Source organism: Narcine bancroftii, chromosome 5, assembly GCF_036971445.1.
Source record: "Narcine bancroftii isolate sNarBan1 chromosome 5, sNarBan1.hap1, whole genome shotgun sequence".
NCBI classification, from domain to species: Eukaryota; Metazoa; Chordata; class Chondrichthyes; order Torpediniformes; family Narcinidae; genus Narcine; species Narcine bancroftii.
Genome location: NC_091473.1, coordinates 59,497,970 through 59,525,081, shown reverse-complemented (window position 1 = coordinate 59,525,081; position 27,112 = coordinate 59,497,970). Strand labels below are relative to the sequence as shown.

The 27,112-nt window shown below is 41.7% G+C and overlaps 1 long non-coding RNA gene across 1 annotated transcript in view; it reads right to left on the bottom strand.

The window, feature by feature from the left end:
• LOC138762690 (uncharacterized) overlaps positions 1–26,315 on the bottom strand; it is a 35,638-nt gene extending 9,323 nt beyond the window's left edge. Inside the window, exons 1-3 of the long non-coding RNA XR_011357056.1 lie at positions 26,254–26,315; positions 17,313–17,484; positions 5,288–5,456 (exon numbers count right to left, since the gene is read on the bottom strand). This is a non-coding gene — a long non-coding RNA (uncharacterized lncRNA). The remainder of the gene's footprint in view (positions 1–5,287; positions 5,457–17,312; positions 17,485–26,253) is intronic.
• Between the last annotated feature and the right edge of the window lie 797 nt (positions 26,316–27,112).

Sequence of the window (27,112 nt, the reverse complement as noted above, 5' to 3'; positions counted from 1 at the left end):
TAATCAAGGCCTTGCTAGTGGCCATACAAACATGATCACTATCATTACATCTCCCTTTATTTTTTTATATTTTTAAATTTAATACTTCACCATGAACCATGTCAATTACAATATATGTAAACATTCATCATTAAAATATACACAGAGACATTTTCATTTTTCTCCCCTTCCTCCCACCTTCCCCACCCCCTACAACATGAAGCAAGAATAAAAGAAAGAAGAAAAATAAATAAACAATGAAGGAACACAAAAGAAAAACAAAAGTAGCTGACTTTTAACTAATATGGTTTCTTTGTATAACTGCAATTTGAACTTTAACATCAAAACTTATATTTTTGCTATTATCAACATTGTTAACATTCTTAAAACTTGTTTTGTGTGTTCACATTTACGTACACTAAAACTTGAAGAGCGAATAAGATAGCACTACTTGATTCTATAACAGGAGTCTTTCAATTTGCTCAATGAGTCTCTTCGGAGGATTCCCATGTGTTGACGATCTCCTGATTGATCGTCCTTGACGATGCCCTCTCAGATGTGCATTCAGGTTGTTCAACAGTATCCATCCTTCCATCTACTGTGGCTCATTCCATTTGAAGACCTTGACAATTTCTTCACAGAACAGCACATTTATCTGTCTGAATGGTGTATGATCTTGGATGGACTTCACTAAGGACAGTTCCATTCTGAATTCATAAGTTTGTTTTGTCTTTTAGCCTTACTTGGTCACCAGTGTAGAGTTCCAGTAGTTTTTTTGTTCCTCTGTCAAAGTAATACTTTTGCTTTTCTTTCTGTTGTTCTTTGAACTTCCTCACTTTCTCTCCCTCTTTTGTTTTTAGGAGGTTCTCCTGAATGGGTAGGGTTAATCTTAGCCTACGTCCCATAAGGAGATGTGCTGGTGACATCCAACACTCGAGCGGCATTGTGCGGTATACTAGCATGCTCTGGTAGAAGTCGGTTCCATTGTCTTTTTCCTTGTACATCAGTCTTTTCACTGATGTTTCCACTATAGCTTTGCATTGTGGAAAATGAGGACTTGATGTTGTGTGTACGAAGTCTCACTCTTTGGCAAACTGTTGGAACTTTAAATTGCATATCTGGGATCCACTGTCTGTGAAGACCTCGCTTAAAATGCCATGTCTGGAGAATATGGTTTCATACCTGTTATTACAGCGTCTGCAGTGGTGGTGTTCAGTTTACACACCTCTGGATACAGGGAGTAATCGTCTGTGACTACAAAACAGTCCTTCCCTTGACATTCGAATAGGTCAGTGCCTACCTTCTGGTAAGGCCTGTGTGGTGCTGGGTGAGGCTTTAGTGGTTCTGCAGGATTGCTTGCTTGATATTTCCAGCATATTGTACAGTTTGACACTTCATTTGTTAGATCATTGTTGATTTTTGGCCAGTACATTACCTCTCGTGCTCTTTTCTTACAGTTATCTCAGACTCTTTGTATTTTATTTCCTTTGTAGATAATGTCTTCAACCACTGATAGTTCCATCCTGCAGTTCCAGTACTCTGAAACATCAGGTGAGCAGTCCTGCCTGCTTCATGTTGGGCCATCCATCCAAGATGTTTTTTTCTCAGTTGTCTCAGTGTTTCATCTTTCTTTGTCTCTGACTTTATGAGCTTGAATTTGCATCTGATATGGGCAGTGCACTTGTGATCATGTCCATGAAGACATTCACATCTTCATCCATTTTAGTGCTTTCGACAACATGTCTGCTGTGTACATTAGCTTACCCAGAGTGTACGTCACATTCAGTGTATAGCAATGCAGCCTCATCATCATTCTTTGTATTCTCAGTGGACATTCATTTAATGGCTTTTGGAACAATGTAATCAAGGGTTTATGATCAGTCTCTACATTGATTGCTTGTCCTAACACAAACTAATGAAACCTTTCACAGGTGTATGTGAAGCTCACACCAAGACACAAGAGAAACTTGTCCGTGAACTACTCTTTGCAGACGATGCCGCTTTAGTTGCCCATTCAGAGCCAGCTCTTCAGCGCTTGACGTCCTGCTTTGCGGAAACTGCCAAAATGTTTGGCCTGGAAGTTAGCCTGAAGAAAACTGAGGTCCTCCATCAGCCAGCTCCCCACCATGACTACCAGCCCCCCCACATCTCCATCGGGCACACAAAACTCAAAACGGTCAACCAGTTTACCTATCTCGGCTGCACCATTTCATCAGATGCAAGGATCGACAATGAGATAGACAACAGACTCGCCAAGGCAAATAGCGCCTTTGGAAGACTACACAAGAGTCTGGAAAAACAACCAACTGAAAAACCTCACAAAGATAAGCGTATACAGAGCCGTTGTCATACCCACACTCCTGTTCGGCTCCGAATCATGGGTCCTCTACCGGCACTACCTACGGCTCCTAGAACGCTTCCACCAGCGTTGTCTCCGCTCCATCCTCAACATCCATTGGAGCGCTTACATCCCTAACGTCGAAGTACTCGAGATGGCAGAGGTCGACAGCATCGAGTCCACGCTGCTGAAGATCCAGCTGCGCTGGATGGGTCACGTCTCCAGAATGGAGGACCTTCGCCTTCCCAAGATCGTGTTATATGGCGAGCTCTCCACTGGCCACCGTGACCGAGGTGCACCAAAGAAAAGGTACAAGGACTGCCTAAAGAAATCTCTTGGTGCCTGCCACATTGACCATCGCCAGTGGGCTGATAACGCCTCAAACCGTGCATCTTGGCGCCTCACAGTTTGGCGGGCAGCAACCTCCTTTGAAGAAGACCGCAGAGCCCACCTCACTGACAAAAGGCAAAGGAGGAAAAACCCAACACCCAACCCCAACCAACCAATTTTCCCCTGCAACCGCTGCAATCGTGTCTGCCTGTCCCGCATCGGACTTGTCAGCCACAAACGAGCCTGCAGCTGTCGTGGACTTTTTATCCCCTCCATAAATCTTCGTCTGCGAAGCCAAGCCAAAGAAAGAACATTGATTGCTTGTCCTGACACAAACTAATGAAACCTTTCACAGGTGTATGTGATGCTAAGCAACTCCTTTTCAATTTGAGCATAACGTGTCTCCGTGTCTGTCATTGAGTGTGATGCATATGCAATGGGTTGCCAGTCATCATATTTTTGTAGAACTGCACCGTGCCCACTATTGATGTGTCTGATGATATCTTGATGGATCTCACTGGGTTGTAAAATCTCAGAACTGGTTCCTCTGTGAGCAGTTTCTTTAGTTCCCTCTATGACTTTTCATGGTCATGATCCCACTCCCATTCAATGTTCTTTTCTGTTCGTCTTCTCAATGGAGACATCTTTTCTGAGAGGTTGGATATGAATTTACCCATATAGTTGACCATTCCATCAAACCACTGTAAGTCCTTTCGGCATTGTGGTCTTGGCATGTTCCCAATGGCGGACACCTTTCTAGGATCTGGTCTGATGCCCTCACTGCCAATAATATCTCCTACAAATGTTAGTTCTGTCACCCCGAGATGGCATTTCTCTCTATTCAGCTTCAGGTTTGCTATCCTTGTTGCTTCCAACACTTTCCTTAGTCTCTCATCATGCTCCATTCTCATGGTTCCCCATATTATGATGTCATCCATTGAGGTATCAACTTTGTCCAGGTGCTTATAGATCACATGGATAGTTTTGTGATAAACCTCAGGAACAGAGGCAATTCTGAATGGTAACCTTAGGAATCTGTATCTGCCAAATGGACTATCGAACGTGCACAGTCTTGAACTTGCTTCATCCAAATTTAACTGCCAAAATCCTGTTGATGCATCTAACTTGCTGAAAAACTTTGCATTTGCAAACTGTGACATGATTTCTTCATGCGTCAGAAGCTTAAAGTGTTCTCTTTTTATTGCTCTGTTTAGATCTCTTGGATCCAGGCAAATTCTAAGCTTTCCATTCTTTTTGTCCACAACAACGAGTGAACTCACCCACTCTGTTGGCTCATCTATGTTCTGAATCACGTTCAGGTTTTCCATCGTGTCCAAATCTGATTTTAGTTGCTTTTGAACTACAAATAGAACTTTTATGCATGGATGTATTATCGGTGGCCCACCTTTATCCACTCTGATCCTGTGTTCTTGTGGAAAGCACCCTAGACCCTGAAATAGCTCATTGTACTCTTTCATGAGTTCATCATAGACTGTCACTCCTTCGCTTTCCACCACGAGGACTCTTTTTACCAGGTTCAGTTTCTCACAGGCTGTTAAACCTAGTATGGCCTGCACATCCTTTGGTACCATGATGAATGCTAGCATGTGCTCTTTGTCCTTGTGTTTCACTTTGACCATGCAATCTCCTTGCACTGGTATATCAGTACCTGAATATCCTGTCACTTTCACTTTTGTTCCATACATCTTTGGACTGGGTCTAATCTTCATAAAATCAGTCTCTGATATTACATTAATTTGTGCTCCAGTATCCAATTTAACTGAAATGTATATGCCATTCACTTTTGATCTCAACATCTAGTCTGTTTTCTTTCTTGTTTTCAGTCACAATATCTACATAGAATTCCTCTATCTCCCTTTCATCTACTGCATGGACCTTGCTTTGTTGCACTTGGTTCCTACAGCAATGGGCATAATGGTGGTTTTTGTTGCACATATTGCATGTTTTACCATATGCTGGGCACTTTTTTGGTCGGTGTTGTGTACTGCATTGATGACATTGCTTTTGATTGTCCCTTTCATTTAGGTTCACTGCCCACGCCTCTCTTTCCATTTTGGTGTGCTTTTTGTTCAACGGTTTATGACCATTTTTGCTCACTGCATCCACGTTGCATTTAGTTTAATTGAACAGCTCATTTGCCTGCATTTTTACAGTTTCTGTAGCCATACAGAGTGCTATGGCTTTTTCCAGGTCTAGATTTTGCTCTCTTAGCAGTCTTTGCCTTAGACTATTATCTGGAAAACCAAACACAAGTCTGTCTTTTATCAGCTAGTCAGTCAGTCCACAAAATTCACACATTTTGCTCCTATTTGTCAATTCAGTCACATACTAATCAATACTTTCTTCCATTTTCTGTACACATGAAAAATCTGTGCCTCTCAAAAATCACATTACGTTTAGATGTGTGGTATGCATCAAACTGTTCCATTATTTTTTCCAGTTTCATTTTGTCTCCTTCAGTAGCAAATGTGAAGTTAATATACACCTCCAGGGCTTCATCACCCACAATATGTAAGAAAACTGATACTTACATTTTATCACTTTTCTCGTCAGCTTTGACTGCCACTAAATACAATCCAAAATGCTATTTAAATCTGTTCCAATTTTCAGCCACATTACCTGTCAGCTGATGTTTCGCTGGTGGATGTAATCCTTCCATTTTTCAGTGTTAGCTTCTCTTCACTGATCAGTTGCTGACTTTAGATTTTCCTATTAAAGTATTTCCTTCTAATTTCCTTCATCCTACTTCTGACACCATGTTTCATCTCGTATTTGTATGTGTGAGTTCCTAGACAACACAATGACGAAGGAAAAGGTTATTTTCTTTAAAGTTGACGTAAACAGCACCATGAGGCAGGCCTTGAGTCTGCAAGCCTACATTACAGATCTCACATACTGCCTCTCATTCTCTGTGTCAGCCCCTGCTGGCAGCAAGTCTAATCAAACAGGAACTATAATCAAGGCCTTACTAGTGGCCATACAAACATGATCACTGTCATTACACACAGTGGCTTTTCCTTGTTTAAGTGGTCAAAGCAGGTGTAGAAGGCATTGCATTGGTCAGGGAGTAAAGCTTTACTATCTCCTATGGCATTGTATTTGGTTTTGTAGCAGGTTTTGTCCTTTAGGTCCTTTCATAGTTATCGAGTATTCCTCGTTATTTCCATTCTCATCCTGAATCTCCACTTCACCCAGGAGATGGCTTTTCATAGGTTGTACCTGCATGTTAGTTCTGGGTTTCTTTGTTCATCCAGGGATTTGGCAGGGACACACTTGCCACAGCTGTTTCGACAAATTCTGTTATGACTAGTGTAATCCTTCAGATCCTCAGCTGAGGGCTGAAGGCTGGTGGAGGCTGTAACATTAGGGGTATTTAAGAGGCTATTAGACAGGCACATGCATGTAAGAAAAATAGAGGGTTACAGGGTAGGGAGTGTTTAGTATTTTTAAGAAATATATGGGTTGGTACGACATCGAGGGGTGAGGGCCCTATACTGTTCGAGGTTCTGAGTGCTTGAACACCAACCAATTCACTAACTCAAGTCAGTTCTGTAACCATTCTTGCAATATATACAAACATTGCAACCACCTTCTGGCTGCTCTGATCTCTGAAACATTTATTTTTAGCCTGTATCTGCATGGAGCACAGCCAGGTGATATGACTTGCCAAAATGCAATCTCGGGAAAGAACGTTAGGCCTTCCTTATTTTGATATAAGGAAGGCCTAATCAAATGTACTAGGACCACTGGTACAGAAAGTTATGTGCTGCTGCTAGTTGGGCAAGGTTTTCTTGAGATTAGGCTAATTAAAGTCGCCAACTATGGAGTATAGTGCATCAAGCTGGACCGTCTCTTGTTTACTGACCACATCATGCAGGTCCATGAGCCCCTGTTTGTAATCGGCATTGGGAGGAATATAAACTCCAGTGAGAGTTTGATGAGAACTCTTGAGGTAGATAGAAAGGTTTTTCTTTAATTGAATTCTTCTCTCAGGCAGTGGAGCAGGAGGACAACATGACCCCAACATCCATGCACCAGCCATTATTAACTAAAAAGCACATGGTGCCTTTTCTCTCTTTGTTGAAATCTGAGCTCCAATTCAATTTGTGAATGGTGGAATTCTCTGGTCAGATGGTGTGTTCTCTGTTCGCCAGGACTCGATGCAGCAAACAACTGAGATTTGTCACACCTGTCTCTGATAAAGCAGCTTTGTCCTGAGGTCATCAATTTTATTCTCTAATGACTGGACATACACCAGTAGTATAGATGCTAGGGGAGTTCTCAGTCCCCTGCACTTCAGTCTGTTTTGGATCCCGACCCTCACATCACATTTCTGGCTTTGGCCTAGGTGGTTGTTTAGCCCTTTAAAGCCTCTACATTCCAATCAGCCTGACTCAGCCTTGCTCAGAAGTGAGAAGACTGCATGCAGCTGATTGCAGTGCAAGGAGGTCAGAAGCTGAATATTTAAAAGGAAAGGGACTAAGGGTCTCTGCAGCCCACAGAAAGTTCCTATTGATCACCGCCGCCAATTGCATGACGTTAAATGTTGGGTTCGATCTTCAGATAATCAGTGCTAAAGGTGTCCAATGAACAAATCTCACCAAAGACCAAAGTACATGGTCACCGAGTTCATTGCACAGATCAGCCAAATCTTGATATGATCTCCCACTCCCATTCTTTCAGCGGGCTGTGGCCTGCAGCCGTATTGCTTTCTCGATGATCTAGTTATCACACCCACTCATGGCTTGAAAACAACTCTCTGTACATTAGAGTGCCAAGGCATTGAGCCAAATATAGAATGAGATGGAATGTCTTTAGACTCTACTACTATTCTTTGATGTCTTCCAGCATAGTTTCTATTTGCTTGATGATACAGCAGTGCCCCTCAGACAGGAGATCACACCCATGCACCAAGAACATCAACAGTTTGCTGTAACCACTTAGCAGTCTGAAATGAATTATTCACATTAACTCTCTCTGTTAGGGACAGAAATTCATTTACAGAAATAATGGAATATTTCAACTGTTTGCGGATAAAGTTAATGAAGCCAAACTCTCAGACGTGATGGAACTGTTCATGGTATTATTTTGGAGTTGTTTGTCACTTTCGTTCCGGCTTTTGAACCACAATCTGTTGAGAAAAGGTCCTTCACTCAGAAGATTAAGATTAAGAACCTCAGTAAGAGAGATAGACAATTTAATCAGGAGGAAGAAGGAACCAAAAATTGGGCAGGGCTCTTGAGAATTATAGGATAACCAGGAAGGAACTTAAAAGTGACTTAGGAGAGCTAGAAGAGGATACAAAAAGCCCTTGACAAGTATGATTAATAAAAGATCCAAGGTGTTCTACACATTGGTGAAGAAAAGGAGGATGACAAGAATGAAGTTAGGTGCACTCGGGGATAAAGGTGCCTGGAGGGGTAGGAGGTAGGGTAGGTCCTCAAGGATACAGTACTTGCTGCAGTGTTCACCACGGAGATGACCGTTGGTGAATATGAAGTCAGCATAGAAAAGCCTAATGTGGTGAAACATGTTGAGCTTAAGAAAGAAATAGCATTGTCTGAAATACATGAGGATAAACAAGTCCCCAGGGGCAAACCAGATATACTGCAGATTACTATGGGAAGCGACTTCAAGGGCATTGATGATAATCTTTGCATCATCTCTGGCCACACAGGCGGTACCAGAGGATTGAAAGATGAGAAATGTTGTTCCCTTGTTCAAGAAAGGCAATCGGGATAAACTTGTGAATTATAGACCAATGTGTCTTATGTTGGTGCAGGCAAAGTATTGGAGAGAAATCATAGGAGCTGAATTTACAAGCATTTAGAGAAGCATAGTATTCTCAGAGGTGGTGAGCATGACTGTGAGGAGCAGGCATGCCTCACGAGCCTAACTGAGTTTTTCAAGAAGGTGACAAAACAAAGATAGAGCGGTGGATGTGATGCATGTGGACTGAAGGCATTCAACAAAGTTCCCTGTGGTAGGTTCATCTAGAAGGTCAAGAGGTATGTGATCCATAGCAACCTGGCTGTGGATTTCGAACTGGTTGCCCACAGAAGGCAGAGTGTGGCAGTAGATGGGCACTATTCTGCCTGGAGATCTGGGACAAGTGGTATCCATAGGGATCTGCTCTGCACCCTCTCCTTTTAGTGATTTTTAGCAATGACTAATGAATAATGGTGGTGCTTCCAGAGCTGCTGTAATGGCAGCACTGCCACATGGAGAGTAGGACCAGAGACACAGCACACCTTTGAGGGGTTCCATCACCATCTGACTGCGCCTCCAGTCAGTTAAAGGAGCCGATGGTGATTTTATTTAACATCCTGCGACTGGAGGATCTGAACCCAAGATGGTAGCACCTATGATTGGCAGCAGCCCCATGGACATTTGGTTACTTTGGAGGACTCTCTTCTGCTTCTCTTTTCTGACTGTGAGAGGTACCTAGCAATTTCCGCAGATGGCGAATCTATCTGGCTTACATCAGACAAAAGGCGATTTTGTGTAATATAACACTGTTTTTATTACATGATAATAAAGGAATCTTGAATCTTGAAGGGTGAGTTTGCAAATGACATGCAGTAGAATGTGTTGTGGGCTATGATAGGATATAGAAAGGATGCAGAGTTGGGCAAAGAGATAGCAAATGGAGTTCAAACTGGGAAAGTGTAAAGTGATATCGATAGAAGATCAAACTTGAAAGTTGTGTGGAGGGAAAAAAATGATCTTGGGATCCTAGTCCATAGATTTCTTAAAGTTGCCATGCAAGTTGATAGTATGGTTAAGAAGGTGTATGGCAGGAGTGGCCAACCTTTGAATTTTTAATTTAGACATGCATTATGGTCACAGGCCCTTTTGGCTCATGAGCTCATGCCACCCAATTACACCCAATTAACCTACAACTCCTGGTACATTTTGAATGGTGGGAAGAAACTGGAGCCCCTGGGGACAATGCATAACAGGGATGGCCAAATCTATGGCAAATGCACCAAAAGTGGTGCATTTGACTATTAGAAGTGATGCATTGAAGGAGGCGTGGTTAGTGTAGAGGGTGGCACTATAAATGCAGAAGAAGGCACAATTAGCGTAGACGGAGGCCCAATTTACATAGATGGAGTCCATTTCCACACCCCTCGCCACCCTCCCCAGCCAGCACCACCACCCCCAACTAAAACAAACACATACCTCTTTCTTCTTTGTTCCGCCCACCCTTCTTCATCCTCTCATTCATTCTCAACTTATTAAAAGACCAAAGCCAAATGCAACATGGCAACCCACCAAGGCCAGCTCTCACAAGACCGTTTATTTTGATGCATGGAATGTAAAAGGTTGGCCACTCATGATGTACAAACTCCTTACAGACAGCACCAGATTCAAACCCTGGTCCCGATCACTGGTGCTGTAACCACAACACTAACCGTGCCACCATCTACGCTATCCATGCCTCCCTATTGTTGCAGCTTGATAAAGCTCTGGTTAGACCACACAGAATAATATGTTGAGTTCTGGTCTCCTCATTAAAGAAAGGTTGTGGAAGCTTTAAAGAGGGCACAGAAAAGATTTACCAGGATGTTTTCTGGATTGGAAAATGTCTTTTTTCTTTCAAGTGTTATAGAAAGTGAAGCAAATTAATTGAGGGGTGTAAAATTATAGACTATGAGGGGCATGAATGAAGTGGACAGCCAGAACCTTCCCCCATTGCAGCAACGGCTAATAGCAAAGGACATCTATTTAAGACAGGTGGAGGAATGTTTAGGGGAGATGTCAGAGGTTGTGTTTTTTTTAAACACAGAGACTGGTGCACGCCTAGAATACATTGCTAGGGTTACTGGTGGAGGCTGATACAATAGGAACATTTAAAAGACTCTTAGATAGGCCTATAAATGGAAGAAAAATACAGGGGTTATGGGCTGTGAAGGAGGAAGTGAAAGGTTAGATCAATCAATGTTTATATAGATCAGGATTACATCATGGGCTGAAAGGCCTGTACTCTGCTGTATTGTTCAGTTTTCTGAAATTCCCTTACACTTCTTCATTCTGACTGATCATACACTAACTAATAAACAGCTCTGAAGACTTTTCCACTTTGAAGAAATTGGAGAGAGTGTTTGACATGATTGAAACAAAATTCCAATTGAATCCAAGATGCATCTGCTTTCAGTAGGATTCTCAGAGGCTTGGAAACCTGTTCAGAGTGGACAATTAGTGCATCTGAATTTTATCTCAGAGATAAAATGGGTTAGCCCAGAGAAAGAAATATATTCTTTTCCAAGCACCCAAGTTTGGTCATAGAAAAATTTATTGGGAATAACACCTATCTAACTCTGTCTAAATACTGCTGTTCAGAGCAAACCTTGGACAAATAAATAATATTCTTCATTTAATGAAGAAAAATAGAATGAAATTTTCATCACCCACCATCTTATCAGCTCCCTCCCAAACATTGGTAAAGCAATGGATAATCATCAACAGTGCCATCAAGCAGCAATTATTCACAAATAACGTGATAAACGGTTCAGGTTCTGCCAAAACGATTTGGTTCCAAAGTCTTTCATAGACTTCATTCAAATAAGGATATGAAATGTTGATTGCAAGATGTTTACATCAAGGAATCATTCAAATCAGCTTTGCATCAGGGAACTGAAGTGAAATAGAAATTAGTAGGGTTCAATGCAAATTGTTTCATGGAATTACACTGGGCAGAAGAGTTGAATGATCTCACTATTTAGCACAGTACCAGAACTTCACTGCAGGTTTTCCTCGAGTAATTCTCACCCTGTTGTGCCAGAGTCTAAACTAAAGGCAGGAATGTTACTGCCGTATGTGGCCTAACGAACTGGAGTTGATTTATGACTTATATTCCTTCCACCGTGAAGGGCAGTGTGCCCACTTGATTACAATTCCAGCATTCAGGTCTACTCCAGTTGAACAGAAGAGGTGAAATGGCCAAAGTGCTGAATCAAGCAATCCATGTTAATTGAGGTAGTAATCAAATTCCAACTGCACAACTGCAGATTGATTAATCCAGAAAAAAAAAATAAGATAGGGGTAACATTTTTCATGAAGATGAGAGATTATAAAATAACAACGGGTGCCTTTCATTTATTAGGAGAAAGATGAAGACCTTGACTACAAAGTGATTACAGCCTCTCACTGATGTACTCAAGTCTCTCTCTCTTTGGCTTGGCTTCACAGATGAAGATTTATGGAGGGGGTAAAATGTCCACGTCAGCTGCAGGCTCGTTTGTGGCTGACAAGTCCGATGCGGGACAGGCAGACACGGTTGCAGCGGTTGCAGGGGAAAATTGGTTGGTGTTGGGTTTTTCCTCCTTTGTCTTTTGTCAGTGAGGTGGGCTCTGCGGTCTTCTTCAAAGGAGGTTGCTGCCCGCTGAACTGTGAGGCGCCAAGATGCACGGTTTAAGGCGATATCAGCCCACTGGCGGTGGTCAATGTGGCAGGCTCCAAGAGATTTCTTTAGGCAGTCCTTGTACCTCTTCTTTGGTGCACCTCTGTCACGGTGGTCAGTGGAGAGCTCGCCATATAACACGATCTTGGGAAGGCGATGGTCCTCCATTCTGGAGACGTGACCTACCCAGCACAGTTCAGCAGCGTGGACTCAATGCTGTCGGCCTCTGCCATCTTGAGTACTTCGATGTTAGGGATGAAGTCGCTCCAATGAATGTTGAGGATGGAGCAGAGACAACGCTGGTGGAAGCGTTCTAGGAGCCATAGGTGATGCCGGTAGAGGACCCATGATTCGGAGCCGAACAGGAGTGTGGGTATGACAACGGCTCTGTATACGCTTATCTTTGTGAGGTTTTTCAGTTGGTTGTTTTTCCAGACTCTTTTGTGTAGTCTTCCAAAGGCGCTATTTGCCTTGGCGAGTCTGTTGTCTATCTTGTAGTCGATCCTTGCATCTGATAAAATGGTGCAACCGAGAAAGGTAAACTGGTTGACCGTTTTGAGTTTTGTGTGCCCGATGGAGATGTTGGGGGGCTGGTAGTCATGGTGGGGAGCAGGCTGATGGAGGACCTCAGTTTTCTTCAGGATGACTTCCAGGCCAAACATTTTGGCAGTTTCCGCAAAACAGGACGTCAAGTGCTGAAGAGCTGGCTCCGAATGGGCAACTAAAGTGGCATCGTCTGCAAAGAGTAGTTCACGGACAAGTTGCTCTTGTGTTTTGGTGTGAGATTGCAGGCGCCTCAGATTGAAGAGACTGCCATCCGTGCGGTACCGGATGTAAACAGCGTCTTCATTGTTGAGGTCTTTCATGGCTTGGTTCAGCATCGTGCTGAAGAAGATTGAAAAGAGGATTGGTGTGAGAACACAGCCTTGCTTCACGCCATTGTTAATGGAGAAGGGTTCAGAGAGCTCATTGCTGTATCTGACCCGACCTTGTTGGTTTTCGTGCAGTTGGATAACCATGTTGAGGAATTTTGGGGGGCATCCGATGCGCTCTAGTATTTGCCAAAGCCCTTTCCTGCTCACGGTGTCAAAGGCTTTGGTGAGGTCAACAAAGGTGATGTAGAGTCCTTTGTTTTGTTCTCTGGAAGGCTGGCGGCAAAACTCTGCATGTCAAACTGCATGAGTTTTTCAAGCTTTGTTGGGACCCAAGGAAAACTGCCTCAGGACCTTCGTGATGCCATCATCATCACCCAGTACAAAAACAAAGGCGAGAAATCAGACTGCTCAAACTACAGGGGAATCACGCTGCTCTCCATTGCAGGCAAAATCTTCGCTAGGATTCTCCTAAATAGAATAATACCTAGTGTCGCCGAGAATGTTCTCCCAGAATCTCAGTGCGGCTTTCGCACAAACAGAGGAACTACTGACATGGTCTTTGCCCTCAGACTCAAGTCTAACTTGAAGCAAATTAACCAAATGTAAAACTGCAAAGAATAAAATGTCTTCTCCAAAAAACTAGTGATGAGAAATATATGTCAAAACAAGCCTCTGGATGGATGAACAGAGATGTGAGATTATGTAGGCAAGGAAAAAATTAGATTGTGACATCTTGTCAGCTATTAAAACATATTTTTTTAAAAACAGTATTGAAAATTAACTTCAATCGGCAAATTGGGTGGCAGAGGGAGAAAACATTGGGAAGAGGGTGGGAGAAGTTAAAGAGAGAAAAAAAAAACAAGCTCAGGAGTAGGTAAAGAAGGTGGAAAGAGTAAAATAGATAGGGTTTACATCCATGCGCTGTTTGATGGTCTAACTTTGAGCTTCCTGTGGTTCACCATCTTAACTCCTCCAATCATTCCTACAACAACATGTCTGCCCTCGGCCTCATCCATCATCAGGGTGAGTACGAACATGAACTTAAGGATTAACACTCTTCCTGCACAGGCTTGAACCTGACAGTATGAACATCATGTTTCCTAATTTTAGGTAATCCCCACACCCACCGTTTCTATCTCTACTCATGCACTCAAAATGTTTCTCTCTCTCTCTCTCTCTCTCTCTCTCTCTCTCTCATTTTTCTTGCCCCCCCCTTCCTCATAGTTTCTCCCTCTACCTGTCTCATCACCTCTCACACCTTCTATCCTTTCACTTCTGGGCCCCTCCTCTAACTTCCTTCCTTCAATTTGAACGTAATTTAACCTTTTTATCTTAGTCTTGACTCAAAACTTTGACTGTTTCTACTTCTGGATGCTGTCTGATCTGCTGAGTTGTAAATTAAATTTTAAAATTAGACATACAGCATAGTTACACTTAACACAATGACAATATAGCACTTGAAATGCAGCCTGTGATCAGCAATGAAGAAATACTAAATTAGGCAAGCCATTATCTCTGAATTTATCCATTAACATCACCTTCTGCTCCCCACTGCTAAAGTCACATTCAGTCCAAATCAAATTAAGATTCCATGAACCTTAATAATTTTCATTCAAATGGAACATCATCAGCTCCTCTTTAAAACCTCCTGTGAATTACATCAACTGGATGAGTCTCTGATCATTCGGCTGAGCCAATTCCAACAGGAACTTTGGCTTTAACTTAACCTATGATCTAATTCTACATTCTTAAATGTTCCAGTTTGTTTCGATGAGTGTTGAGATCAGTGTATTTAAGGAACTCATTCAAAAATGCTTTTCACGTGTTTTTCCAAATTATCTCTTCTCTGAAAACATCAGGATGGAAAATAAACTTGATCCTTCAGAGCAAATCAGTCTTCATTGGATCTCGAATGAAATGAGGAACCAAAAAAAACAACAAACTTTAATGACAACCGCAACAGTTTGCAGTTGCCATTTTAAGGGAGCACCAAGGTCCAAAGTCATACAATTCTTATATTCTTTCCCCCCCCCCCCCATTAAAGAAGAAACCTAATCACAGTGACCCACAGTCACCAGGAGTGCCATGGGAGCCATCCATTAGCAAAAGGACTCACAAGATTGCCTTGTGACAAAGTCACAAGCTTGTGTAAATACTATAAATAGATTACGCCATTTTCTGTAAATAGTCTATGTCTTGAGAATCGAAGTAAAGAGCACATTGTTTTGGGAAATCTCTGTGTCTGTCATTTCATTACTCTGGATAACCAAGAGTGGGAGTTTGGTTCCTCATTTAACATTTCTGGCCATGGTTACAATATATTTTGGCGACGAGGACCTTGGATAATTGAATTTAACAACATATGTCAGTAACAATGGAACAGCTCAAGGCCATCCTCAAACAGCAGCAAGAGAGCTTTGAGCTCATACAATCAAAATTAATGGACTAGCTGGCTGCAAAAATGTCCATGGGAGCTTTAATTGTTGAGGAAGGTGAGCCTGCACTTAAAACAAATTATGCAGATGCATTAATAAACCCTATCACTGAGTTTAATTATGACACAAAGTCATGCACTTTTGAAACTTGGTATAGAAAGTATGAAGATTTGTTTTCAGTAGATTTTTCCAAGTTCAGTGGGGCGTGGAAGATTAGGCTGTGGTTGAGGAAATTAGGCACCCGAGAACTCGAGCGCTACATAAACTTCATTCTGTCAAAACTTCCCCAGAAGCTCAGTTTCAGGGAAACACTTGAGGTAATGGCAGAAATATTCAGTGAATAAATATCTCTTTAACATTCGGTATCAGTGTTTAAAAATGACCAAGAGAGATACTGAAGATTTTGTGGCATACCCAAGTATGGTAAATTGACAAAGCGAGCATTTTAAACTCTCTACACTGACTGAAGACCAGTTCAAGCATCTAGTGGTGTTGCACTTTTTTTATAAAGATAATATAGAAAAGTTCATATGATTTTATCTGTCTAGCAACCTGATAAAACATGAGTGAATACAGGGATAATATTGAAGAGCTATATGAACTGTGTGAGGCAGGTAAGAACAGGAGGAAGGAAATGGACCATTTACATTTCAGGCTAAAACACTGCTTCAAGATTGAAGGGAACTTGTGGTGGATGGTGGAAAACTAGTTATTACTGCTGCCAAGCAGCTCCTGAGATTGACATTCAATCCTGGCCCAAGATGATCTTTGTCAAAGCTTTGCATGTTCTCCTTTGAATGGTGTGGGTTTCCAGGAGATGCCCCAGTTACCCTCCACATCCTGAAGATGTGCCAGAAGTTTGACAGACAACTGGCAAACTATCCCTTGTTGAAAAGAAACAGCAAACAAAACATTAAAGTGGAGTTGATGGGAATGTGGGACTTGTGAGTAAACAAGAGGTGGAATGGAACTAATGACTTACTCACTGAGGATCAACCCACTGGGCCAAATGACCTCGGTGCTGTTGTAATTTGGAGATAAAGAGCAATGATAAACATGTTTCATTCTCCTCAATCCAACATGAGACATCTCAATAAGAAAAAAAAATCAAATATAATTCGCTACAAAACACGAAACAAGTTTGGCCCCCCTTTTAAATGTCCCGATTAAAAAAAAGTTATAGGGCAATGCCATTTAAAAGGAAACAGCACGTCGAAATGCTCTAAAATTCATAGAGAATCTCATTCTGTTGAATAGAGAAAAAAGAGGACATCCCCATCTTTAATTTGGACTTTAAAAAATCAATATTTTTATCTTGAATATATAGGACAGTACCCTTAATATAAACAAAAAAACTGAAATGTTATCTCGCAGCCCTGGTTGGGAAACCCTGATATAGATCCTCATAAAGTTAAATAAACAGAGTTTATTTCTACATCTTGAAAATATTATTGCAGCAAAATTTTTTTTAAATTATTTTCATGTAATAAAACTGAAAATGTAATATTACACAAAATTTCCTTTCATTCAGCTTCAACAGAAATTGCCCAGCACCCCTTACAGGCAGAGAAATAAGAAACAAAAGCGTTCCCCCGGAGTCCCCCCAGAGTCAATGAGTGTCCATTCACCTCCACCATTCCCACAGCCTCTGCAGCCACACAGACTCCAGTCCATACCATTGGCAACCCGAGCTCCAGATCCAAACCTCCAATACAATGTAAAATGAATCAACATTTAAAGCACTTGCCCGAATTCCTTCTGCTTTAATTTAATAGGGATATGAACCTACACAATTTAACCTAGTCGGTATCTCCACTGCTGTAGGGATGAGAGGAGTGAGTGTCAAACAAATTTTCTCAGTTCTAGAATACAGATAATCTTTTGTACAATTTCAGGAACTCTATCCTTGTGCTTCCTCAGATACATACTTTAGTTCCGGTTGCAGGATCTGTTGGCTCGTCACTGCTCTTGATTAGTTTACGTGGCCCATGAAACTATCAGATACCATCACCAATTGCAACAAAAGCCACACTTTCAGTGACTTAACTGCAGGAAAGTTCTGTTCCTGGGATGAGTGAACGGAAGTTTGGAATAGCAATTCTGTGGAGAAGCAGAGTTCAAGTTTATTATCATCTGACTGTACATATACAACCAGACAAAACAGTGTTTATCCAGACCACAGTGCACACATATACATATACAATATGCAGCACATAATAATCACATAATTTAAAATATAAATAATTATAACTTGCAACCGTCCTGGGGCAGTATAATTAGTGCAATGGTTAGCACAGTACTATTAAGGTGCCAGTAACCCAGGTTCGATTTGGAGCTGTCTGTAAGGAATTTGTACATTTTCCCCTTGTCTGCATGGGTTTACACCAGGGGCTCAAAAACGTACAGGGATTGTAAGAGGTTATAGATTAATTAGTGCTCGTGGGCCAGAATGTTGTGATGCTGTACTGCTAAATTTAAAATTTAAATAGTTATAAATATTTTGCAACTCAGTGACGGGATACTGTTTATCAATCTCAAGGCCTACAGAAAGAACCTATTTCCCAGTCATGAGGTCCAGATTTTGATGCTCCTGCACCTCCTTCTTTATGGTAATGGGTCAAAGATACTGTAAGACTGACAGATTCACCATTGCCAGTAATTGCCTGAAGCGCCCCTTACAGTCAGAAAAAGAGAAGGAAAAGAGGGTCCTCTCAGTGACCATGGATTCACCTTCAGTGCTTCCGCAGCCCCTGCATCCACAGAGAATCCAGTCCAAATTATCAGCAGCCCGAGCTCAAGATCCAAATCTCCGACACAATTAGTTCCTCTTCAGCACCCTGTCGCATCCCAGTTCCGATACCTGGTACCCCTTCAGCCAGTCCTGAGCCAGTCTTCAGCAGTTCCCAGCCTGCTATGAATCCTTCGACCGTAGACGCCAGCAACCCGTAGCCTGCGTGGTTCCCTCATCTCAATTCATCAAAAGCCAGTTTCCAGCAAGGGAACAATATCCCAACATGAGTCATCACAGGACTCCCTCTCACTCACCTTTAAACCCTATCTGTCACTTCTTCAAAGAATTTCAATATATTTGTCAAGAAAGGTTTTCCTTAACAATATCACACAGGCTTGTGCCTCTACCAGTATTTCTCAACTTTTTATTTCCACTCACATACCAATTTAAGTAATCCCTATGCCATAGGTGCACTGTGATTAGTAAGGGATTGCTTAAGGTGATATGTGAATAGAAAGAAAAAGGTTAATACCATTGCTCTAAGTATTACATCACCTCATCCTTAGTAATTGACTCCAATATCTTCCCAACCATTTGCATCATACTAATAGGTCTATAATTTTATTTCTGCTTCCCCCTCCACTCCCTTCTTGAATGGTGAGGTGACATTTGTGATATTCCTGTCCTCCAGGACCATGCCAGAGTATATTGATTCCTGAAAGATCATTGCCAACGTCTCCACAATTTCTACAGCTACTTCTTTCTAAACCCAAGGGCAAAATCCATCTGGTTCGGGAGACCTACTAACACTTAGAACATTCAGCTTTCTGAGCACTTTTCTGTTATAATAGTAACTGCATTCATTTTCCTTCCCTAACACCCCTTGAAGTCAGGTGTACTGCTAATGTCTTCCAATGCAAAATACTCATTCATTTCCTCTGCCATCTCCTTGGTTCCCATTGTTATTTCTCTAGCATCATTTTCTAGTGGTCCTATATCTGCTCTCATCTCTCTTTTATTCTTTATACACTTGAAGAAGCATTTTGTATCCTCTTTAATATTATTTGCTCAGGCAATTTAATGTTTCATCTTTTCCTTCCTTATGATTTATTAATTTCATTTGGCAAGTTTTCTTTTAAAACCTCCAACTCCTCTTTCTTCCCACTAATTTTTGCTTCCTTATCTGGCCTCTCTTTCTCTCTTACTTTGACTTTGACTTCCCATGTCAGTCACAGTTGTGACAGTTTCCCATTTCCCATGGGAGATTCATTCAGAAAGTCGCGAGGCATGGAATCCATGGAACCTTGGCTTTGTGGAATCAGAACTGGCTTGCCAGTACAAAGCAGAGTGCAGCGGATGAAAGGTATTCTGCCTGGAGGTCAGTGACTAGTGAAATTCAATATGGATCTGTTCTTGGATCCCTATTCTTTGTGATTTTTAGAAATAATCTGGATAAAGAAGTAGAGGAATGTCTGCAGATGACACAAAGTTTGGAGGTGTTGTGGAAAGTATTGAAAGCTGTTGTTGTTTACAACATGATAGAGACAGGATGCAGAGTTGGAAGAAAAAGTGGCAGATGGAGTTTGTGAGAAACAAGTACCTTCACAGAATTTGCTCGAGACAAAAATTGAGAACAAAGAACATTTATTATACAACAATGCAAAGTTGGGTGCTTCCCCTTACCCTGGGAATACACACATACACTGGGGCTCACCCAACTTTTATACAGTTTATTTCAGTATAGAAGTACCCTCCCCTTCACATTCTTCTGCCTCCTGGATGAGTTTGGCATGAGGCAATCCTGTCTGCCTGCGTGCTGTTTCTGTGAACTTGGAGGACCAGGGGGGTATCCTGTCGGTGTCCTATCATGTCATTGTCCTTATTGTCCTTATTCACAAACCTGCCTTTGTTCTAATTCACACCTTCCTGACTCTCAGGGCTACAACCTTCTTATATGCAGAACTTGATAATTCTGTCTAAAAGGCTAGAAGACCTTTATCTTATTCAGACTAACTTTACTTCCCACATTCTATTATCTATTTTCTATCCTTATCTTATTCATACTGGCTTTATTCAGTACACATATATCCATACTATTTCCTCATCTTTCATATTTTCATATCAGTTTTACTTATCTCTCACAAGTTCAATCCAGATAAGTATGAGGTGATGCATTTTGGAAGGTCTAACTTGAAGGCAAAGCACATGGTTAATAGTAGGATACTTAACAACATAGAAGAACAGAGGGATCTTAGGGTCCAAATCCATAAATCTTTTAAGTTTCTTCTTCTTTCTTCTTCTTCTTTGGCTTGGCTTCGCGGACGAAGATTTATGGAGGGGGTAAAAAAGTCCACGTCAGCTGCAGGCTCGTTTGTGGCTGACCAGTCCGATGCGGGACAGGCAGACACGATTGCAGCGGTTGCAAGGGAAAATTGGTTGGTTGGGGTTGGGTGTTGGGTTTTTCCTCCTTTGCCTTTTGTCAGTGAGGTGGGCTCTGCGGTCTTCTTCAAAGGAGGCTGCTGCCCGCCAAACTGTGAGGCGCCAAGATGCACGGTTTGAGGCGTTATCAGCCCACTGGCGGTGGTCAATGTGGCAGGCACCAAGAGATTTCTTTAGGCAGTCCTTGTACCTTTTCTTTGGTGCACCTCTGTCACGGTGGCCAGTGGAGAGCTCGCCATATAATACGATCTTGGGAAGGCGATGGTCCTCCATTCTGGAGACGTGACCCATCCAGCGCAGCTGGATCTTCAGCAGCGTGGACTCGATGCTGTCGACCTCTGCCATCTCGAGTACCTCGACGTTAGGGGTGTGAGCGCTCCAATGGATGTTGAGGATGCCCAACATTAACCCAGCAGGTTAATAGGGTAGTTAGAAGGCCTATGATATGCTGAGTTTCATTAATCAGGGGGTTGATTTCAAGTGTCAAGAGTTATTGTTGCAGCAATATAAATCTCTGGTGAGTTAACACTTAGAATATTGTGTTCACTTCTGGCCCCCTCATTACAGAAAAGATGCAGAAGCTATGGAGAGGGTGCAGAGGAGATTTACCACGATATTGCTTGGATTGGAAAATATATCTTATGAGGCAAGGTTGGTAGAGCTGGAGCTTTTCTCTTTGGTGCAAAAAAGAATGAAAGGTGACAGTAGAAGTTCACAAGAGGCATAGATAAGGTAGACAGTCAACACCTTTATCCCAGAGTAGCAAGTACCAGAGAACATCTATACAAAGCGAAGAGAGAAGAGTTTATTGAAGACATTAGGAGCAAAATTTTTACAGAGAGTTGTGGGTGCCTAGAATGCATTGCCAGGGGCACTGGTAGAGGCTAGAATAATAGGGGCATTTAAGACTTTTAGTCAGGCACATGGGTAAAAGAAAAATAAGGGTTTTGAAGTAGGAGGGGTTTAGTTTTCTATAGGTCGGCACAACATCGTAGGCTGAAGTGCCTGTACGATACTGTAATGTTCTATGTTCTATGAATATTTCTTCTCTTTTGGTATGTATCTGTCCTGATCCATTGCTGTTTTGCTGCCCCATTCCAATCTCTCATGCCACTCTATTCCACTGAAATACTGACACATCTGACTTTAATTTCTCCTTGTTAAATCTCAAATTGAACTTAATCATATTGCTATCACTGCCCCTAAATGATTCCTTTACTCGAAGATCTCTAATTACCTCTGTTGCATTACACAACTCACACTCCATTAGAGCCATTCCCCGAGTGGGCTCAGAAACAAGCTGCTTTATAAAGCCATCTCAGAGGCATTCTACAAAATTTCTCTCTTGTGATCTATTTCCAACTTGTTTTTCCCAATCTACTTACATGTTAAAATCCTCCACAACTACCACAACATTGTCCTCCTGATACACTATTTGCTGTCGTAATTGTTGACCACATCCGGCTACTGTTTGGAGGTCTGCATATAACTGCCATCAATGTCTATTTTACCATTACCAGTCCATAATTTAACCCACAATGATTATTTTCTTCTGATCCTTTGTCACCTCTTTCTAATGATTTAATATTGTTCCTTACCAACAGAGCAACGATAACCTCTCTCTTACCTGTCTCTTTTTGAATCACTGTGTATCCTTGGACATACAGCTCCCAATGACATATATCCTTTATCCATGACACTATGATGACCACAACATCATACCTGCCAATGTGTAGTTGTACTACAAGGTTGTCCACTTTATTTCTTAAACTGCTTGCAGTTAAATTCAAAACTTTAAGCCCTTATTTGTTACTTTTTTTGACTCTGTGTCCCTATTGCATTGCAACTCGATCCAATTGCTGCGATTCTGCCCTATCTGCCTGTCCTTCCACACAAACTCCCTACCAGCTGTCCCTTCCTCCGCATCTCCCTGTGAATCTCGCTTAAACCCCTCCCCATACAGCATTAGCAAACCTCCCTGCCAGGGTATTGATTTCATTCCAGTTCAGATGCCTCCCATCCCAATTAAACAGGGCACCCCTTCCCCAGAAAAGGTTTCAATAACCCAGGAACTTGAAGCCCTACCTCCTATTCCCTGCACCATCTCCTCAGCCACTCATTTGTCTGCAAAATCCTCCTGTTCGGACCTTCCCTAATTCATGCCTCCGGAAGCTCCTGCTCTTCAGCCTCTTTCCTAACTCCCGAAACATACTTGGCAGGACCTCTACTCCACTCTTATCTATGTCATTGATACCAACATATACCGCGACCTCTCGCTGCTCACCTTCCCCTCTAAGAGTATTCTATACCCTGCCACGATACATCCTGGATCCAAAACCCCTCGAGTCTTTTGCAGCTGTAGAATCTCCTATCTGTTCCCCTAACTGTTGATTCCCCTATCACTATCACTCTACCTGACTTTCCTTACAAAGCTCAGAGCCAACCATGGTGATATTGGTTGAGTGCCATTGGACTGCTATAACTGTGCACACTGTAAAAATTAGTAACAGTATCTGAATCTTTGTGGGATGAAATGGACCAACAAACCAAAATCAAAGCTTGCACAGAATAGAAAAAAATGTGGTCTTCAGTTCGCTTCTACATTCCTGCCATGTTATTGATGTTGAAGGGCTATTTACAGCAAGAGCTCAACCCTGAACTGGGAATACATGTCCTTCATCTTGGTAGCAAGCCACCCTCAATCAAAACTCTGCATTAGGTTAATGATACGCCGAAAAAGAGTGGCATGGTACAGCACCAACAATCAGGACTGAGGTTCAAATCCTGCGTGATCTGTAAGGCATTTGTCTGCATGGGTTTACCCTGGGGACTCTGGTTTCCTCCCACCGTTCAAAATGTACCAGGGTTTGTAGGTCAATTGGATGTAATTGGGTGGCAAGGCCTCATGGGCCAAAAGGGCCTGTTACAGTGCTGTGTGTCAGAATCTTTAAAAATTGAAAATGCCTTAATTAATCATCCATTGAGCAGACTCAATGTCTTTATAATGTAAATAAGTCACAACTAACACATGCTCTGGCGAAAACAGATTAGTATCTTTTTAAAAAATTTTAAACGTTCCAAATGATTTCAACCAATTAATATAATTGTGCAATTGTAAATTAACTTTAAAATATCTTATTTTAATAATAAGAACAAAAGGGTGACATTCTTGAACTACTCAAAATAATTTTTAAAAAATCTGTGACACAATACATTCTCCTTCATAAAGTATGGAACGATATACAGCAATTTCAAGCATTTCATAAATTTATCTTAAAAGTTTGAGACAGAATTTAAAGAGAGGAGTTTGTGCAATTGCTTTTTAATGCCCTGTTCAAGATGCAATATTTCTTGCATACTATGTATCTTTACCAATCCCATGTATGCATTTATAATGTATGCATTTATAATGGATGGCAGAGGTAAACTAACCCATCAATGGTGGCATTGTTGCAGTCCAATTTTACATTGGGCAACAGTAGTATAGTTAGTGTAGTGGTGGCATGTTTAGCTTCGTGGTGGCACAGTTAACATAGTGGAGAGTCCAACGCTAATGCAGCAATAGTGACCTGGGTTTAAATCCGGTACTGACTGTGAGAGTTTGTAGCTTCTCCCTATGACCTATGTCAGATTCTTCCAGGTGCTCCAGTTTCCTCCCACCCTCCAAAAAAGTTCAGAGTTTGTAGGGTAATTGGTGTATTTTGGGTGCCACAGGCTTGTGGAATAGAAAGGCTGGTTACTGTACTGTATCTCAAATTTTAAAAAAATTAAAACAGCTTAGCCCAAATTGTGGAGTAAACCTCCAAACTCCAACCAGGATGGTGTTCTTACCTGGTAAATGTCTGACAATTTAACCAATCTATGAATACAAACACAGCATAAATTATGACTATAATTCTTGATTTTAAAAGAACATAAGCACCTTGAACTATTTTTGATTGACCTGCTTCACCTGATGACTGTGATGAAGTTTGGTTTGCAGCGTGCAGTGCAGTCGGAGATGAGACATGGGTACAAATAGAATGAATGATAAAGTGTTTGGCAAATTGGAAACTTGGGTTGAATAGCATGTCTTTGCTTCTGTTAACTCAAGACAAGTGCTTTCTTAAACAGCTCCCAGTTCCTTTGGGATGAATTGAAGGTGAGGACCTCTGTTTATGCAACACTTCCCAATTAAAGTACAATTCAAATTAAATCTGATTGCAATCTGACTTTTTCATAACCTTTGAAGAGATTTCTTCAGAAGTTACCAAAACTGTTCTTAATGTTTGCTAATAACTTCCATACCACAGCCTCTCTGCTCCAACAAAACAAGGAGTAACAGTGTGGCCTGCAGGGGAGGAGCCACCAGCCTCCTGGAATAGTGGGCTACATCCACCTGCTGTATTTGTGCACACATCTGGAGAAACAGATAAAAAGTTTCAGGTCAATTAACTTTTCCTCAGATTAATACCCATGCTCATTCCACAGCTGTATGAATGCCAGAGATAATCTGTTAGACTGCTTGTTAAAGAACCCTTCTCATCATACATGGTATAACGTGACAAATCAAACAAAACTTTTCAGGGGATTCATTTTCATGAGAATGAGTGCTGTCAATTGCACACATTTACTGCAGTGATCATTTTTAAGTGCTTGCAATGGATCGGATTCTGTGTAATTGGCCATTCGATAACCCTATTATCTCATCCGTATTCTCCTTCTGCCCCGATGATGATAAATGAAAAGCAACCCCTCATTTTGTGCACAAAGAAGCAAAATGCACAGCGATCTCATTCCTGAAGTAAGCTGCGTACTGGACATTCCTTCATCCAAAAACCCACTCAGGACAAAAAGAAACCTTTATCCATACCAGAAATTAAAGGGAATAGCAAAAGCATCATCAAAAGACCCATCTCCCCGTTGTGTGTGAAGGAAACGTGATTTCCCTACTTGAATGTGTGTATTGCAGGTGGTCACTGTCTGAAACTTATTTGGAAGTCACATCGTGTGTCAATCAAGGTTGGACTCCAGCTACCCATTAGTGCACACCTTGCTGTTGTCTAATTTAAATCACAGAAGATTATTATTGGTTAGAACCACAAATTAGCACTGTACACAACACCAATGCAAGCACATTCTTTCTCTCTGCCTCATGGTCCCAGTCCTGGGCATCGCTCCATGCCAGGTTGCTGATGTGGATATCACTGGAAGATTCACAGGTATGGTGTGCATTGCACTGAAGCTGAGCCATAGTATTGTGATGGATCAATACTTGCAGAGAGCCGCATCTCCGTTGGTAAGGGAACTAGCTGTGTGTAAGAGTCCCTGTTTGCAGAGTGTTAGTGGGTTGAGTATAGGTTTACTGTTGTCAGAGTCCAACCGAAGTCCGAGGTGAATATCTATATAGTAGCTTCCGTGAAATAATGATTGAATACCATCTAATATTTTCCCCATTTATTTCCCATGTGTTAATAAAAGTTATGTGTGATTGTTACACTTTTGTCCAAACTCATCTCTCTGTGAACCGACTGAATCTGAAATGAGGACGATCCAAAGCTCAGCTTAGAATGGAATGAATTATTGGATTTCTGGACAGTTCCTAATGTGGGTGTAGTGAAAAGAGGTCTAAACATGAAGAAGTAATTTGATACGGTGTGCAAGATAAAATCAATCATTGTTCCTTTTCTTCTAATGTGAAAATTCTTTGGCCTACTGACCTCTATTGCTGCATTATTTTACAAGATCCTGTTTCTTCTTCATGGTCCCACGTAAGCATCGCCACAGATATGTGGTTCATGTTTTCATCTGTGAAAACTTTGTTCACTTACATCACAATGAGATTGATGTCTACAGAAAATATGCAGCTGCTGACATCATCCAATGAATGGGAATAACCCTGGAGCAACTGTCTACACCACATTTACCCAATTGAGTCAGGGCTTCGTAATCCCATGATCACATAGTAGCACTTGCCAATAGAGAAAAAGAAGCAGAAGAGAGTCTCTTCAGAGTCACTGAGCATTCATGAATTGACTTCCAGTTCGCCTGTAGTGTCTGCAGCCACAGAGACACCAGTTCAATCTGTTGGCAAGCAGAGCTCCAGATCAAAACCTCCGATATGATCAGGAATCCTTCAGTGCCTAAGGCCCTTTGGGAACCCTTCTTTCCCTTGGCACCTTCTGAATCCCAGTTCCAATACCTGGTTTCCATGAGCTGGTCTCCAGCAGCCTGCAGCCTGTGTGGGACCTTCAAACACAGGTTACGGGGGCGTGGCAAGATGGCGTAAGGATCAGACGTGCCTTCCAGTCCTCTCCTGACTCTATCTTATTGTTTTGTCTAGAAATGCCCGTTAAAATTCTTTAAAAGTTTAGATAATTTCAGTGCTGTTAATTTAACTTATGATGGTACAATTGGTGGAAAAGAGCAAAAAAAAACGACAACAGATCATCAAAAAACTACATTTTCCAAAAGTTTTGGAGCCTACCTACAGGAAAGACACCGGGACTCAGCGTGAAATGGATCCCAGGAGAGAGGTACAGTGTTCGGATGCAGAGCTCTATGTTACATCGGTAGAGC